At 46.2% G+C, this 18,962-nt stretch overlaps 1 pseudogene; it reads right to left on the bottom strand.

Moving 5' to 3' along the window:
* Window positions 1–18,144: 18,144 nt before the first annotated feature.
* Window positions 18,145–18,323, bottom strand: LOC142568333 (U2 spliceosomal RNA; annotated as a pseudogene).
* Between the last annotated feature and the right edge of the window lie 639 nt (window positions 18,324–18,962).

The following is an 18,962-nucleotide window of genomic DNA, read 5'->3' on the forward strand; positions in this document are numbered from 1 at the left end:
CTTGGAGCAGTTTTGCTAGGTCGAGGTCCTGGCTGAAGTGGAAAGAGCTCACGTTCAACTCGACGACGTACCGGACGACGGGGAAGAACTCGCGCAGACCGCTGAGGCAGCCGCTGTCAGCTATCGCCTCGGGGACAGCTGAAAATGATTGCTCTGGAAGCAGGACTAGACAAAGATTGCGGACGGCCATCCAGATGTGCCTTTCAACAGCTGCGCTGATTGTTCCGCCTAGGACATCGGCCACGGGAGTGAAGACTAGGACCAGTTGCGAGGGAAGCACACGGCGCGCAAGCGCGTGGGTGAGGTCGCGCATCCAAACGCAGCTCCAGGAATCGTGCAACTTAAGGTAATTGACGTTGGCGCAGACGAACGACTGCCTGATGAAGGGCGTTATTTCAAATGGCACAAACTCAAGCTTTGGTGGTATGTCTGAGGAAAATGTGAATCTCTCGAGCTGGGGTCCTGAGGCCAAAATTTGATCCACCTGGAGCACGCATCTGCGGAAGCTTCCATTCAAGACGTGCACGTGAAGCTCGGTCACGTTGGGGCAGAAGCCGAGCAGTGAGCAGAGGAGGACAGGGTTAACATCGCCGCCGACCTCGGTGTACACTCGGCGCAGACTGCGCGCCAGGGTAACCGGCGTCCTGCTGAAGCGCTGACGAACTGTCCTAGTCACGTCGTCTGCCTCGGCATGCGAGAGAAAGAGTGAGAACTCGAGCTCTTCCAGCTGCACAAGCCGTTCCTGTAGCAGCCACAGCAAGTTTTTCAGCGGTATAGGGCAGCCGACACAGCGCAGGATCCGTAGGTTTGAGCATGACCCTATCCACGCTGGCAAAATGTTTCTGTCGGCGAATATACAGTTTGTGGCGTCAAATTCATGCGTTACTGCAGCGTTCTCGATGCCCTTTAGCAACTCGTGAACGGTCAGCGTAGCATTGGCGGGAAGGCGCACAGTCATGGCGACTGTGTTGTTTGGCTTTCTTACTACACGGTCATTCTTCAGGATTACGCAGAGATGAGTACGGCTGGTACGGCTGTGGCAGGCAGCGGTGCAGTACTTGTACGCAGTGGACTGCTCTGATGAACACTCCTGGCGGCTGATCTGATGCCACGCGGGTGGAACGCATCTTGGGAGAGCAACCGTGTATCGCTACAGGCATCCACATGCTTACAGAGTGACTCGGGTATCGCAAGTGACGCTATATCGTTTTCGCGTATAGACGAGAACACGGATGAAGATAGAAAGGAGCGCCGGCCTTCTTATCTTGCAATGCATTTGGGATTACCAACTAATGTCTCAGCTCTGCAACGTCTCCAGTATTCTTAAGGGCCAGTTTTTCTAACGATCCCTTGTCTTTTTCTTACTTAGCGCCAAATGTGCGCGTCGCGTGCCGGCCAAAGTGAGAAACTAACGTGTCGAGGAGCCTTTCAAAATATTAAGCGGCCGGAAGACACGCAATTGCCGCCGTCACCGCTTGAAACAGAATTGCGTGCATCGTTTATCATTTTCCAGAGACCGTTTTTCACCTGTTAGCAGAAAGCTATCGCTCGGCGCAAGAAGCGTCGGCATGTATCGGAACTCTCCCGAAAGTTGATGCCAATTCTATCGCGAGAGAATGTTGCCTAATCAGACGACTTGCGCGACGTGAATAACGGTGTACATTCAAGAACGTACGCGAGTACCAGCGATTACGCTGGAATGTACGATGAGTCATATATAAACAGCGGATGCGCTAACCCATCGATCAAATGCTCGACGACCGTCGAGTTCACTCGCTGCATGTGCTTTGAGTGCAACTCATTTTTTGGGCACAAGTTCGGCCGAATAAAGAGTTAGATTCGTGACTCAGTTTTGGCAGTTTTGTTTTTTACCCTCACCACATCCGGATATCTGGTGGAGGTGCTTCTTTGTTTCGTACCGGACACCCATGGTAAACCTATGCTCCGAAACCAACGTCGCCACAGACGAGAGGGCTGTAGCCACATGCGATAAGGATTGCTGGCGGAGTACGGACTCTACCCGAGAAGACCAGGAAGATAGGGGCCAATTAAGTCAACAGCCACAATGACAGGCCCAAATACGTACTGCGACAACCTATAGGGTGCCACCGACGTTCCGTCGATTATCGTCAGAAGACCCCGTGAGTTGGGTGAAGAAGTTCGAAAAAGTCTCTACGTTCAACAAGCAGAACTGTTAAGACAAGTTATAACATTTGAATTTATCCTTGGAAAACGCCGCAAGAACTTAGAAGACGCAAGAACCTTGGAAGACGTCGCAGGTACCACCATATATCGACGTGGTACCTGAAGACTTTCACAAGTGTCGTACGCGAAAAAATGGCTGAAATTCTATTAGAAGCCCGAGTACAGCTACCGAAAGAGAGCATCGCGAATTTGGTTTAGCACTTAATTAACCCACGCACTGAAAAATTTGCCTGAACATTGTCCCTAACATGCTCCACACTTCCTTTAAATGTAAATTCTGTGAATGATCTCTATCTTTGAGAACGGGCAACCTGAAAACACGTGATAACGTTTTCTGGTCGCACTAACAGCTTCGCTGTAGACAAAAACCAAGAATCGGGAGACATCAGCAATTCCTTCTGCTGTGAATTCGCTTGCTGCGACAGCAGCATGGGCTCTAACACCAGATACCATGTGCACCATCTTCTCCAGAACATATTTGTGACGCGCACAACTTCGTCAGCTACAGTATTCGCTGTTTCGGTCTTCAAAATACATGCGCAGACGCCAACATTTTCAGTCTGCGGCACATGCAGTGCACTGCGCAAACTGTAAAACGCCGCATATGCATGTGGCGCAATGATTAACGTGTCCGATTCCTATCCCCTATGACAGCATTCGGCGAAGCGTTTTCTCTGCCATATAGATCCGTTTTGTGGAAAAAGTCACGGGTGCTGCCGTGTTTGATCACGTGATGACGCCCCCATTGCTTGCCCCAGCTGCCTTCGTTGCCTCCGTGTTCACAATGAATGTGCATGACGCGCGGTGCGGCTCAGCAAACCTCTGTTTCGGTGGATATCGTGGACGGTGACTGAGTGAACGACACGAAGCTTTGGCCACAGCTTCGGAGGACATGTAAGCGCTTTCTGAGCTCATTATGCCATGTCTAAATGGTGCGAGTAGCGTATACGGTGATTTGAACAGTAAAAGAGGGGGCGGGGGGGGCGAAATGTCTTCCAAACAGCAAACTATCCACTTATGAATTAAATCAGGATCACTGTGTTCCACTTTTCGTTCTTTCTTTAGGAAGCATTTTGAAGCAGTGGCTTGTCATAATTCTGATTCAGTAAAGTTCCTCGGTGCGGTCAATACCTGATTATTTTCTGCCTAATCGCTCGCGGGTGTGCTTAGTTGCGATAGATTTGTTCTTGATGCGTACAAGGGATTGTAACGTATACATATATGTTCTGTATTCTGTAATATCTTGCAGCAAAGACGTGCTATCGAAAGTCACTCGCTTACATTGTGGACTGCATGAAATGTTCAGCGTCGAGCATTCGTGCGCTGTCGGTGTAGTCGCCGTCACCCATACTTCGGCTCTTTGATTAACTGTGCGCCCATTCATTTATTCTTGGTACGTTGTCAATAGCATAGGCATAAGTGCGCGTGTGAGTTTGGGCAGATGAGTGTAGATAACGTGCGAGAAACTTACTGTGCCACGAAGCGGTGCTACTCCCTTTGTCCCTATGTAAAGAGCAGTATACTCACTCTTACCGACGTTGCCGGGTTGAAGTCCTTTCTTTGGAGCTTAGCGATAGAACGCTGGCGGACAGGCACGTGCGAACCCGGAGGGGGGGGCAGGTAGCCCCCCCCCCCTCACCGTCCACGCCACCACTCCTCGCACACATTCCTAAAGCGCCGCCAAATCAACGTTGAGACTTGACAGCTTTTCGATGGTCAACAATTTGCTGCCCTTTTCACTCCTTTTGGATGGCGGTAGTTATCGGCATCTCCTGGGCTATGAAGGCCAGTTTCCTCATCGATTCGGTGCCCGCGCGATTAACTCGAGATGCGTTCAATTGTCACCCTCTATTCAACGGTCACGCGCCGCATCACTTTTGCTTCGTTAGTTCAACCTTCTTTGTTTAGACTGATCTAGGGACTAGGAAAGGGATTTGGTTCGTGATCAGCTGGTCTGTATGCTCGTGGGACGAGTTGCGGCCGGAGACAACGCCAGACAACTTTTCCTTTTGCTTCAATATTTCCTCGAAGGACGGTTCACACGGCGCTGGCACATCTTCGGAGCCACATATCCGCGATATGAGTTAGATAAGGTGAAAAATAAGATAATGCGAGACAGCATCCATGATCAAACCTTAAACCCATAAGCAATATGACTGTCACCATCTGGTTTTTCCCTAATTGTGCATCACTTTTCGTTCAAAATTGGAAACTGGAAACAAGAGCCGCAAGGAGTTGAGAAGAGAGAGAGAGAGAGAAAGGCAAAGAAAAGACAGGGAGGTTAACCAGAGATTATCTCCGGTAGACTACCCTGTAGTGGGGAGGGGCAAGGCGATGCGATAGGTGAGAGAGAGAAGGATAAAAAACAATTGAAAAAAAAAGCCTACACACACACACGCACGTACACCCGCCGTGGTTGCTAAGTGGCTATGATGTTGGGCTGCTGAGCACGAGGTCGCGGGATCGAACCCCGGCCATGGCGGCCGCATTTCGATGGGGGCGAAATGCGAAAACACCCGTGTGCTTAGATTTAGGTCCACGTTAAAGAACCCCAGGTGGTCGAAATTTTCGGAGTCCTCCACTACGGCGTGCCTCATAATCAGAAAGTGGTTTTGGCGCGTAAAACCCCATAATTTAATTTTAACACGCACGTACACACAAACTGTTTCTGTGGGCACTTTCACGCAGCCTGCGAAGGCGTTCCTAGTGTTACACAGTGTCACCGTACTATCCTACGTCACACAGTGTAGTCACAATTTGTCAGAAAGTCCAGTGTCTTTTAAGTACCGCAGCAGCGCATTCATAGCGGATCGCGCTGATGTTCGCGTAGGCCAGTTTCTGAGGATCTTATTTTCTGTCATTGGGCGCTTGTCCAGTTTGTCTAGGGTGGCATAGAGGACTGCTCTTTGCGGGTTAAAACGAGAGCACTGACAAAGAAGGTGCGCGATTGTTTCATTGCACCCGCAGAAGTCTCAAAGTGGGCTGTTGGCCATTCCGATAAGAAAAGAGTACGCATTTGAAAGTGCTACTCCAAGCCATAGACGGACCAGAAGGGTGCAGTCCCGTCGTGGAAGCTCGGGCGGTATACGGAACTGTAAATTAGGGTCCAGGGTATGAAGGCGCGCACTTGTGAAATCGGATGAATTCCATTGAGCTAATTTCAGTTCATGTGCAAGTACGGCAAGTTTTTTCGCTGCGTCGGCTCTCGAAAGAGGAATGGCAACGCAGTTGATGCCGTCATAAGCAGATCGGGCAGCTGCGTCTGCTCGATCATTGCCATGTATGCCACAGTGACTAGGCAACCACTGATATATCGTGTCCTTCGTCAACTATGCGATGATGGACTACTCTGATCTCTGCGACGAGCTGCTCATATGACCCATGGGGCAGTGCTGAGAGTACACTCTGTAGGGCTGCCTTGGAATCACAGAAGACTGACTATGCATGGGGTGGTTCCTTCTGAATGAAATGAAGAGCCGCACGCAGGGCTACCAGTTTAGCAGCTGTCGTTGATAATACATATGACGTTCTTAGCTGTATTTTGACGGATCTTGTTGGTATCACCACAGCAGCAGCTGAACTTACAGATGTGACTGAGCCATCGATGTAAACGTGTGCGCGGCCACTGTGCACCTCATGTAAAAGTTTTAATGTGGCCTGATTCAGGGCAAATGACGGCATGTTAGCCTTCTTCGTGATTCCTGGGATGGTGAGGCGTATTTCAGGTCTGTGCAGGCACCATAAAGGTGAGGATGGTCTTGCTGCAGGCATGTAGTTCGACGGCAATGAGGTGCGATTGGCAACAATTATACGACTGAAAGTTGCGTGTGGCCTTTCTGCGGGTAGAGCGGCAAGATGGTGAGAAGGTAGTCGGGCAACGTGCCGAATATGCGCCCTGGGAGCGTCGGTTGCCAAGTACATTGATTTTGGGTGATCTCGAGCTGTGACAATAGTTGCCGCTGTAGACGCACACCTCGGAAGACCGAGACACGTTCTTAGGGCTTGAGCTTGTAGTCCCTGGAGTACACGCAGGTTTGTTTTGCAGGTGGTACCAAGCACAGGTAGGCTGTATCTTGCGAAATCGAGGAACAAGGCATTATAAAGCTGCAGCACTGACCGCACCGATGTGCTCCATGACTTTCCACCGAGAAATTTGAGGAGATGTATTATTGTCATTAACCTCTTCTTTAGATATGAAACGTGCGGGCTCCATGATAGGTCGCGGTCGATAATTACCCCTAAAAAGCGGTGTTTCCGTGCATTTGCAACTGCTTGTCCACTGACACTTACAGAGTAACGCTTCATTGCCTTCCGAGTGAATGGAACAAGGCAACATTTCTCCGAAGACAGGTCTAAGTTCTGTTGTCGCAAGTAGTGATCTTAAGGTTAAGGCTAAGTGATGTTACGCGCCTTTTGTAGCCGTGCTCGTACCTGCAGTCATGTTACAGCAGACGCCCAAGTGTAGTATGTCGTCAGCATAGATTGATACTTGAACTGTGTTGGGCAAGCATCTGACTAGGCCAACGAGCAGTAAGTTGAATAGCGTCGGGTTCCAACACTCCGCCTTGCGGTACTCCACGGAACGTTTGCTGTTGAGTCGTGGCGCCATCCTCGGTCATCACGAAGAAATGTCTGTCGGCCAAATAACTGCACAGCCACTGAAAACTGCGGCCACCGATTCCGGCTTCAATCAGATCCTCTATAATGGCATAATGTTCTATATTATCATAGGCGCATTTTATGCCAAGGAATAATGCCGCAGTGAGTCGTTTCAGACGTTTTTGATGTTGAACAAACGAGACCAAATCGATGACATTATCTATGGATGAGCGACCGCGCCGAAAGGCAGCCATAGCATCTGGGTACACGTTGTAATTTTCGAGGTACCATTCCAGGCGCGTCAAAATCATTCTTTCTATTATCTTCCCTCTGCAACTGGAAATTAAGTGATCTAATAAGGGAGAGAGCCAAGGCAACAGCCAAACAGAACGGAAAAGTGAAAATTAACAAATTTAACTGCTGTTTATGAAAATATTTATGTATCAACATCTTTTTATTTAAAAAGGAAGTAGCAAAAAGACTGCTGGAAGTGAAGAACAATTCCGTGTGTTTTCAATAACGCTTTTACAGTTATCAGTCAAGCCGCCTGACGTATCCACTTCTCTTCTGTGCTCATGTAGGTATTTTTGTAACTTTCTGCGGTGGGGCGCAGTACGTCTAGAACCGCAGCGTCCTGCGCTCTACGCGGTTGTACGGGACTAGCGGCCACGCATCGTTACGCAACTTCCCAAATAACAATACGAGTCGGTTGTGGCACTTATTAACTTGTCAGAGCAGTAAACGAGGGATCTAAAAAACTGTGATTGTTCCGAAATATATATTTATAATTCTTCCAGAGCTAATTCAAAAAGCGCTACTATAGTCGGATACAACTTGAATCTGCAGTGAAGCCCCACCCACGCCCTCATAACCGCCAGCATCGTTCCTTCCACCCCCCCCCCCCCCCCGAAGCTGCAAATAATTCGTACTTCAAGCTTTTGCTGTTACCCAAATAAGACGTGAACCACAAAAAAATAAAATTATTAGCGCGTTATTTTATACGTTTCCCCTCGCCTTTGTAGCGGCATGGCGAAAGCCTAATTCTTTATCGAACTGAAATAAAATGCTTGCTTCTCGGGAACAATTTATCGTCAAGTTTCACTTCAGTTGGCAGTGAAGTTTCATGAGCAAAACGGTTTCAGCAGTGAAATGAACTGTACCGCAGACTTTTGAAGAGTGAAATGCTCAGACTCTGTACGCTTTGTCCATGTCTGTTCCACACCTCATTGCTTCCGCCGATGAAAAGACTCTTCAAGAACAGCGGACGCTCTGGAGGTATCAAGTACGATGCGATTGTAAAAGGCCGGATGACGGTGATATTGTTTGCATTTGTGAGTGGCTGGCGGAGCAACACAACCCCGCGCGGTTTGTGTGCCTTGGTTGCCAACTGCTGTTTCTTTTTTTAAGTTGTATTCTATTAAAGTAATCTTTAATTTGGACTTTCGCTTGCTTATTTATTCTTGGCAGTGTTCTTCCTATGCTTCTGTCCTGCGCTTCTGTCCTTCTGTCACAGGCGTACACCTGTGAGATACACCTTATTTCATTTCTCTTTTGCGGGTTTACGCGTCTTTATGGCGAATGCTGGGCGCTATTCACATTTGTACTTGTAAAGGTACCCCCCCCCCCCTTTCATTTGCATTTAAATGTTACCTCGGGTTGCCCCCCACCCCCTTCCCCGAAAAAAAATCCTGGGTACGAGCCTTCTGGTGGATCAGGGATACTTTTAATCTCCGGGAAAGCCACGCATCGCGATGGGCCGGCAAGGCAGGCAGTCCTTATGTAGCGACGGTCCGTGAACTCTGTCACACAGGTTCATTCTATTTCTTAATATGCCAGTCACTATTTTTGCAGCCAACTACAGCACACGTCTTCCCTCTAATGCTTCGTATTTTGCAGCATTAATGGAGCCCAGTGTGTTAGCCAACACGTAGTTTCATTTCCGACAGATGACTTCACAGAAGAATGGCAGAAGTTGTCATGGTTTCGTATTCGTGCGCTTTCGCTGAGGCAACGTGCTGCTTGCCGCCGAAAGCGCCATCTCGTTCCTCCGGAGCAAACTTAAAACGCCTGCCCTGTGTTAAAAAGGACTAGGAACAAACTTACTTACTAACTGCTCCTCGAAAAGGGTCTATAGCAAGGGTCAAACAGAGGAGGATAGGATGAAGTGACGGATTACATATTTGTGGAAAGGAAAGAGAAAGTAAATACAGTTACTAGTGATTTGATTGTAGTTGAATTTTGTTCATTATTTGTGATGATAATAATCTATTTTGGATGGCCGAGAGAAACGCACTCGCCATTACAATATTCATTCCTATTCGCAAACTTATGGGTGATGAGCAGGGGCGTAGCCAGGGGGGGGGGGTGGCTTATGGGGCTTCAGCCCCCCCCCCCCGAAATTTTTTCGTGCTGTCATGATCCGCCGACTAAAGCAACCCCCGGCGCCGGAAATCATGCTCGATTTTTTCTAGAGTGGCGTTTTCACTCTCGAAAAGACATTTCAGCGGGAACATTACGAAATTGGGCTGAAATTCGCGGCAACAATAATGCACCGGGAGTCACATCGTAACGCCCCCCCCCCCCCCCTCCCTCCCAAGGAGCTCCATCCGAGCACAGTTTCAAAGGCGTTTTGACGGCTAGCGGGCTTGTCGCTGCATCTCGCGGAGGCCGCGGAATCTAGGGAGCGCTTGGATTTCAATTCTGAAACTTTATGGGTATAAAGTTCTCATAAACTTCTGATGCGAAAGGTGCATTGACATTTCCAAAGTCATGATTTAGATTTTAAATTCCGGAACTTTGCGGGTTTAATGTTGTTATAAATATTTCACGCCAAACGTGCATTAAGTTTTCTAAAGTCGTACGTCGGACCACACAATGAGACAGAGCAAATCAACACACTATCAGACAAGTTTGCTAAGTACGCAGCGAGGTCCTATGAGTCGAAGCGTTGTGGAGGTTCATTTGTGCCATTATGTCACAGAAAAGAATATCAACATGTTTTTCACCTGCGCCAAAGCATCCATGTCAAGACACTAAACCCAGCGAAGGTAACTACGTTCTTATTCATTTTTCGACTTTGACTTTTATTCGCGAGTACACATTTAGCCTCTTCACTTTTTTTGTTCTCGTTACCCCCGGGCTGCCAGAGCCAGCCAGAACGCATGCGTTTTTCTCGTGTTGCCCCGACCACCGCGCGGCGCACTTCGATGCGTATTCGTTTGTCTTACCGAGTGGCTTTTTGCCTGGCAGAGTTTTGGACGCTTTCTGGCTAGCTGACGAGTAAAAGAAACAATCTTCCCTCGCCACCATCACGGTGGGGACTAGACGGAGTGCAACGCGTTTGCTTGAGCGCAATCTGTCCGGAAAGTCCTGTCTCGCCGGTGTAGGATGCGGAGGAGTATGCGTATGGTTCTCTGTGGGTCAAGCGTCTCACATTTTCTTCGATATTCATTCGGTAGCCACATGAGGTGCCCAAAGTGGGCATTCGATTGTGGCCAAGATGCTTTCCTTCGCGTCTTGTTTTTTTTTTTCATTTCGGTGCCTACGCCCCACAAAGGAAAAAAGACAATGTTGCGGCGCAGCGAATTGCCGCATGGTGAAAGTTCGCTTTCGTATCTTCTTTTGTGGAGCATAAAGGGCCGCGGGACGCTTCAGTTGCCGGGTACTCTTATTATATTATTGCGATAGCAGTTATATGGAAACTCCAGGCGCATTCCTGCCGTCGCCGTCGAACTCATATTCTCTATGAAGTTCAAAGGCGATAACATCGCGACCGCGCTCGGCATGTTGCATGTGCGAGTGAAAGCAAAATGGGGGGGGGGGGAGGCATAGGTGAGCCGACGATGGTTGTTCAGTCTTGTGTGTGCAAGGGAGAAAATCTGGGAGGAAGCGCGCCACCTTCCGTCGCGCGCGATACATCGGGGGATTGTAGGGAGGAGGGGGCGGTGATCTTTGAATCTGTGGTTGCGCAACATGTTTATTTGCCTTGGTTGACGCATCATATATAGTGACTTTTGCTTAGATACGTAGATTTATTGGATAGTTATACGTATATTTAAATATCTTATTGCGAGGTCTTGTGTATATGTGCAGAGAACTTTGTTTCCAGTTACACATTTTTGTCATTTATCAAGGTTTATCTTCGCATTTGTGTATTCCATTGTTTCTTCGTATTTCTAATGTACGAAAGTGAATCAAATGAAAGTGAGCTAACTCACCCTGCGCAATAATGACTAGGTTCATTATCTGCGACGCATGCGCGAGGCACAGAGGCATCTCTCATTTACAAAAGTGACACGCAGGTGTGATGATCAAGGTTCTTTAATGCTCTCATACACTAGGTTGAACATGGTTGCGTCACGTAATGAACATTCCAAAGTTGAACGGTGGGGTGTCGTGAGGTTCGTGACAGATGAAGATGTTTCCCAAAAAGAAATTAGCCGCCCTATGGCTGCCGTGTACGTTGAACATTGCATTTCGTTGGCCACTGTAAAGCGTTGGAGCAAACGGTTCAAAGAAGGGCGGGAAAGTTGCGAGGACGATCCAAGACCGGGCCATAGCCACCGTGCAATCACCTCCAACACAATTTCAAAGGCTGATTAGAAAAGAACGGATGATAAGCATCGAAGTATTGGCAGGGCGTGTGAACATCAGTCACGGTTCGGATCCCACCATAATTCATGAACATCTCGGTTATCAGCTCTTGTGTGCGCAATGGATGTCCAAGATTTTGAACCACCGCCAGAAGATGGAGAAGTTCGGCGCTGCCTTGACTCATCTAATCCGGTATCATGATGAGGATGACGACTTTTTGTCTGCAATTATGACCGGGGGCGAATCATGGTGCCACTACTACGAGCCTGAAACACGACGGCAAAGCTTACTGAGGAAACATTTGAATTCACTACCCCTAAGGAAAGCAAAGGCCGTCATTTCTGCCGGAAAGGTGTTGTTGACTTCTTTTTTCGATCGTCAGGGGCCATTATTCATCGAATTTGCTAAGCCTGCAGAGATTATCAATCGTTTCCCATGTTATGAAACGTTGGATCGGCTGCGTGTCGCAATCAAGAACAAACACCGTGGAAAATTGAGTGGGGTCATCTTGCTCCACGACAATACCCGTCCCCACAACGCTGGTATGGTTAATACAAAACTGGCAAAGTTCAAGTGGGAAACGCTGCAACATCCGCCATACAGCACAGACCTGTCGGCTTGCGACTTCCACATTTTGGAGCATTAAAAAAAAAAAACAGCTCAAGGGAACCATATTCGTGCCGGACAATTACGTGAAATAGTCAGACATTTTGAAGCAACAGCCCAAGGCGTTTTATTAGAATCACGATACTAGTCAGTCAGTGGGACAAATGTATAAATGCTCATGGAGACTACGTTTAAATAAAGTACCCTGTTTGTTATACATTCGCATTGGCTCACTTTCATTTTCTCGCCCTCATACATTTTGCAAAACTTCTGCTTTCTATATATTCTCTCTGCTGAGACTATAATTTTGGTGCAATTACTCACAATACACGACCAGTGGCAGCTGCTTCTGCATAACACACTGGAACAAAGGACAGCGTCATTGAGATTTTTTCCTGGTCGTTGCATATGTACAAAAATGTAAACAAGCTTCTTGAATGACAGAGAGAGAGAGAGAGAGAGAGAGAGAGAGAGAGAGAGAGAGAGAGAGAGAGAGAGAGATACAACTGAGAGAAAGGCAGGGAGGCTTATAAAGTTTTACAAAAATGTTTGCCCTCAACTTGTTCATTTCATGGGCTTTACATTTTTCATATCAGCGGCATACACTGATTTGTTGGTTTGAAACTGATATAGTTATAAAGTTCGTGTGATATTTGTTTTACGTATTAAATATACAGAAAACATGGAAGCATTGATATCAGTTATTTCCGGCACAATTTTTCAGACATACGTGTATATTCGCTTATGAACAAATACACATTTTACTCGTCTTTACAGTGCGTAGCGTTCAAGAATTCGTTTGCAGCATCTTTGGCAATGGCAGCGCACTTATAATTAATGTTTAATGTATTTGATCCCTGGACAACTTCTATAAGGAGGAGATCGAGCTGCAAAGTGAGCCCCCCCCCCCCCCCCCCGAACGAAATTTCTGGCTACGCCACTGGTGATGAGCACGTAGCTCCCTCGTGCTCCCACATATATTATGTTGAAATTAACGGCCCACGTCGAAGTTTGTTCTGTAGGCGGTAAAAAAGTACGTGAAGTCCCTCTGAATTTATCGTATTTCATAATCAGAACGTCCTTATCACTTCGTGTTTGGAAACTTAGTAAAGTGGGTGTGCCTCTTCTGGAACATCGTCTAATGCCTCCAGCGAAGCGCGTACTGCCATGGCAGTGGCAGCTGGTTGATTGGGACACATTGTTTATTCAGGTCACTAAGCACGCTCCAGAGGTACTAATTAAGATGTACTTTCTAGAACTGCAGGCGAAACACTCATGCCTGGTGTATTACACTGACGCATTAAGGTCACGTTTTGGCGTTTCTTATACAGCACTCGGACCCTCTTTCTCTGAATCCGATGTCTTGCGCACTGAAACGAGTATCTAAATTTACAGCAGGAGGCATACGCACTATATCAAGAAAACAAAAGTACAAGAAGCCGCTATGTACACTGCCTCTTTAAGTGTCGTAATATCCCTCAATTCAATTAATAAAATTCCGGTACTAAATGGACATTTACTCACTCCTTTGCACAACATACATGTCTAACCAGTATACTGAAACGAGTATCTAAATTTACAGCAGGAGGCATACGCACTATATCAAGAAAACAAAAGTACAAGAAGCCGCTATGTACACTGCCTCTTTAAGTGTCGTAATATCCCTCAATTCAATTAATAAATGTCCGGTACTAAATGACCTTTACTCACTCCTTTGCACAACATACATGTCTAACCAGTATGTGACAATATGCTGGGTTAATGGGCACCGAGGTATCGAGAGCAGTGTGCTTGCTGACGAAACCGCCACATCAATAGTAACAAAAATCACTAACTCCTTTGTATCTATAGCTGCTATAGACTTAAAACCTTTCCTAAGGGAAAAATTATAAACCGTACTGTCAACTTTAATGGGACACTGAAACACCTAAGCTGCGTGTAATTAAACCACAAATAGGAAACTGGCTACCCATGGCAAAAATACGACGAACTGAGGTAATCATCTGTAGACTTAGAATAGGCCACGCGTATGGCGCACACTAGTACCTGATGAGTGGTGACGAGTCGCCTATATGTGGTAAGTATATTGACAGACGCTGACTGTCCTCCACGTGTTGCTGGAACGTTGTGAACTGGAAACTCACAGGGGAAAGCACTTTAATCTGCCATTCGGCCAAGAAATTCCACTCCACCCAGCGATGTTCTTTAACAATGACCCCACTTTTGGACATAAAATCAGTTTTATCTTTCTTAAGTGATGTTCATTTACTGCATTTTACACACGCAAACGATGGGTAACACGGCCTCACATGGGAAGCTGGTGCTGCGATTGTAGCATTTAGAGCACGTGCGTAATTTCGTCACGTAAATTATGCATGTCTTACACGTATCGCGTCTTACATGTCATTATCATATTTTTAATACATATACAGTATATTTTACCGACTTGCAGTGAATACTTTAGGCCATTATGCAGCCATGTTACATCTGCCATTTGTCACTGACTACGCCATCGACTTCACCGTATCATTTCTTGACGCTCTTTGGCCATTATTGGCCACTGTGCCACAAAAAACCATATATCATCAATTTATCGTATGACACTTTGACTGCTATTTTGTGAATTTTCCGTCACAGATACCTACGACTGCCAAGACCATTTATGTAGTACGCAACAAAAGGCATGCCTTTCAGTTTATCAATACTACATGATAATCATCTCTATTTTCTTAGGTTTCATTGCGCGCTATCCACTGCATGGACTCCTCTTTCAGTTTTTGAGATGAAGATGGTATACACAGCACACCAGCACTAAATGTTGCCCGCATCGCGGAGCCGCATTGAAAACCGTCCTTTCCGTTTAGCCGCAGAAACGGAGACTACTGCCAGCTGCAGCTGCGAAATGCTATAATAAGGCTTCTGAATATAAGCGACAGTCTTTCGTCGCTGCGACATAAAGGGTCAGTGGTGAATCAGCGATCAGTGTGACAGAAATGCGTTAGCATCACGTCAAACCATGATTTAAACCGCGTTCACCATATTTCAAATTGTTGTTCAGGAGCTCTCTCGACACGCGTCCTGCCTCTTCGAGGAGCAAAGAGCAGCTGACGGTGGTCCGCTCGGGCTTACAAGAGCGTCGATACATACATACGTATATATATATATATATATATATATATATATATATATATATATATATATATATATATATATATATATATATATATATATATATATATATCGACGCTCTTGTAAGCTCTCCCATCTCCTCTCTAGCTCTACCACGTGACCGACTTCCCATTCTTTACACGCATACACTATTTTCCACTTTCACACTCCTAATGCAAACGCGTAAAAAAAAACAAAAAAAAACAAGAAGACCCGTTTATCTGACCCCCGGAGTCATCATGTGAAGCCTAATCTAGTTTTTCAGTGTCGTGGTCGCATAATTGCGAGATAATCGAGGATGACGTGTGACATCCTTTGAATCAGCGCGGAAAACGACGGCAGCACAAAAAACGGACACAGTACGAGCGCTGCCTAACAAATGAAGTTTATTAAGAGGAAGCTTTAGGTTCAGGCCCAACTCCGACGCGGTCTATTCAAATACATGTAAAACGCAAAACCTTTTTCTGCGATAATCCCTGGACAGATTTTAATGAAATTTCAAAAAATAATTAAATTATGGGGTTTTACGTGCCAAAACCACTGTTTGATTATGAGACACGCCGTAGTGGAGGACTCCAGAAATTTCGACCTCCTGGGTTTCTTCCAACGTGCACCTAAATCTAACTACACGGGTGTTTTCGCATTTCGCCCCCATCGAAATGCGGCCGCCGTGACCGGGATTCGATCCCGCGATCTCGTGCTCAGCAGCCCAACACCATAGCCACTGAGCAACCACGGCGGGTCTTAATGAAATGTGTTGCATTTTAGAGAGAAAGTTAAATTCTAGTGACTGTCAGAAACGGAATTTCGATTAAGGGCCTAAATTTTGTTACAAGGTTTTTCAAAAAATCGAAAGGTTGAAAAAAAAACAGAAGTACGAAGTTTAAAAATTAATAGCTCTGCATCAAAAACTGATATCGCGGTTCTGATGATCTAACGGCATCCGTTAGATCATCGAAAGTGGGCAAAGTCGATATGCCATTATATATCTCCCGCGAATTTGTTACGTAGTGCACAAGGGCTCTGCAAAAGCTGTATTTCCATATTGCTAAATTGTTTGAGATTCATGTCTAACATATCAATTTTGTCCGCTTTAGATCTAATGTTAGATGTGATTTACATAATTATGGTATCTTTTTTTCATTGCTGAGTTACAGAGTTGTATACACGATTGTTTCGTTTTCTGAACATTTTCGATTTTTTGCCAATTTCTAATAAAAAATTGACGACCTCAATCGAAAATTCGAAACAGACACTATATTTTAAAGTTTTCTTTTTAATGCAACAAATCTCGCCAAATTTGGTGCTGTGGTTGCCGAGAAAAACGAATTCATCTTTTACATGTATTTAGATAGGAGCACCCGAGCTAAAGCTTCTTCTTAAGAAAAAAACGCAAAAATGAAGACACAACCTGCGTGCGCATGTCATTAAGTCACATGGAATAAGTCGCCAAGCATTTGCGTCTCAGAACCTATCAACTATATTGCGTCAATACGCAATCATTTATGCAATCGTTGCGCATGTTTTGTATGTGAAAGGCATCTGCAAGTTCACGAGCTTTCTTGCCTTTGTGCTTGACGAACGGTCATAGTTCAATCGAAGAAATGCTTACAACTGCATGCTTTACAGTATGCTGAAATATCAGATATACTAGGCGTTCTCTTTCAAGCACTGTTGTGCTGTCGCTCGTTCACGAAGTTGCCAGTCAGCTTTTCCACAGGACAGTGGGATCTCGTAAGCCACGCCAACGGCGCAGGAGACAAATTGTGCGTTACAGAGCAACCAGCAGTACTTAACCTTTAACCTAAGGGCCTTCATCTCATTTGCGGCGGAAACCTTTCCAACTTTTAGGTTGGCAGAAAAAGCCACATCCACTTTAAACATTTGGTAATTTTTTTTTAAGCGATGAGATGGTTAGTGGACGTATGGCATGTCTGCAACGTTTTTTCGCTTCTTGTTTTCGCCAATTACGTTAGTTTCACTTGAAGGTCGGGGTTTTCTGTTTTTGATAAATCTCAGGGGACAACACCAGCACAAGCGCAGGATAACGTGCGTCTTTGATACGGTCGAACTGCTCTTGAAAGCTCGCAAATTCTGTGGGCACAAGACTTAGTGAGGGCGGAATTTAGAGAATTTAAAGCAATGGCGTTCTTCACAATATACCCGCCGTGGTTGCTCAGTGGCTATGGTGTTGGGCTGCTGAGCACGAGGTCACGGGATCGAATCCCGGCCACGGCGGCTGCATTTCGATGGGGGCGAAAACACCCGTGTACTTATGTTTAGGTGCACGTTAAAGAACCCCAGGTGTTCGAAATTTCCGGAGTCCTCCACTACGGCGTGCCTCACAATCAGAAAGTGGTTTTGGCACGTAAAACCCCATAATTTTTTTTCTTCACAATATTGAATGGCTCGACAAATGGCTTAAAATGGGTTTATTTGATCTAGGAGCAAGAGTGATGTGAGATTTAAAAAATGAGATATATAGGCGTGCTGGCCTTTCAGACCATAGGTTGCCGGTCTTATCATAGATGATTATGAACGCCAGCGAATCCCGCTTTGTCGTGAAGCTCTGTGTTCAAGTAGCCTTTATCGCGTTCAGTCATGGCGTCCACATTTGAGGATGCGACCTATGTTTGCCATTTCTGCGTAGTGGTAGCAAGAAAATAGAGCACAAACATTAAGCTCAGGGTAAATTGAACATTCTGCTAACCTAAATTACTTCCATTTTACTTCTGAGTGATATGTATCGTTACAGAGTATCGCCTTGGTGAAGACGCTACCGTTTGACGTGGGGCATGTCGGTAGCAACCTCGAAATACTTTTTTTCTATCTCAAAATGCTTGCCGCCAATAAATAACTTGTGCATGTATTTTGAGCGGGTGATTCAATTCTTTTTACAGTGAAGCTGTCATGGCTAGGTTCTGGAAAAAATTGCGTGCCTCTATGGAGCCTTGTAGATTGAGAATTTCTCCCCATACGTGGGCCGATCCCGAAGGTAGTACAATACCGGGCCGACGCGCGGCGGAGGTAAAGCAGGCTTTAAGCACTCCGCCAACTTGCAACAATACGTTTAATATCTTAGGTCTAAATGCAATACGTATCAGATATTAAGCTGATAAGAACAGATACTACACTTTGCCCGCGTATGCCATGTTTACGTTCGCACCACCCTCTCTTTGTCAGCCTTCCGAGTGCTTGCGTATCTCCTCTCCTTTCCTTCCGCTCTCCCGTGATGGCGGTCCCGTAAGCGTGCTGCCCGCGAGGACCACGAGGCGGAAAGAAATGCGAACCGCCCATGTGGCCCTTATCCCACAAACTTGGAACTTTTCACCGGAGCAACGGCCAGGGTTTCCGAGGGAGTTTGTGGGGAACCAATTTTGTGCGGCCTGTGCACGTTGTGTGTGACCGCTTGTGGTTACTGAGTGACCTCAGAACCATTAATGCACTGCGGGATGTCGACCGACGCACGATCGCCTTGGCTACGGTGAGGAGAGAGGGAAAACGTTTTTATGAGCTTAAAGATGGCTTGATTTGCAGGAGTGCAGTGTAAGATTTTCACCGTAATTTTTACATTGGAAGCACCGGCAGCTGATGCTGCCAAACTTTTACAATAAAAAAAATTGTGACCCGTATATCAAGTAATACGGCATGCATGCCGTCTATATAATGATATCGGATAGAAAAAATCTAGCCACTGTTTTTTCACTCCACAGTCTTTTTTTAATAAAAAAACCACAACCTGTAGAATCTACGCTGCCGCAATTTTGTGTTTTCTAGCGTCTAAGCCGTTA

This window comes from Dermacentor variabilis, chromosome 1 (assembly GCF_050947875.1).
Source record: "Dermacentor variabilis isolate Ectoservices chromosome 1, ASM5094787v1, whole genome shotgun sequence".
Classification (NCBI taxonomy): domain Eukaryota; kingdom Metazoa; phylum Arthropoda; class Arachnida; order Ixodida; family Ixodidae; genus Dermacentor; species Dermacentor variabilis.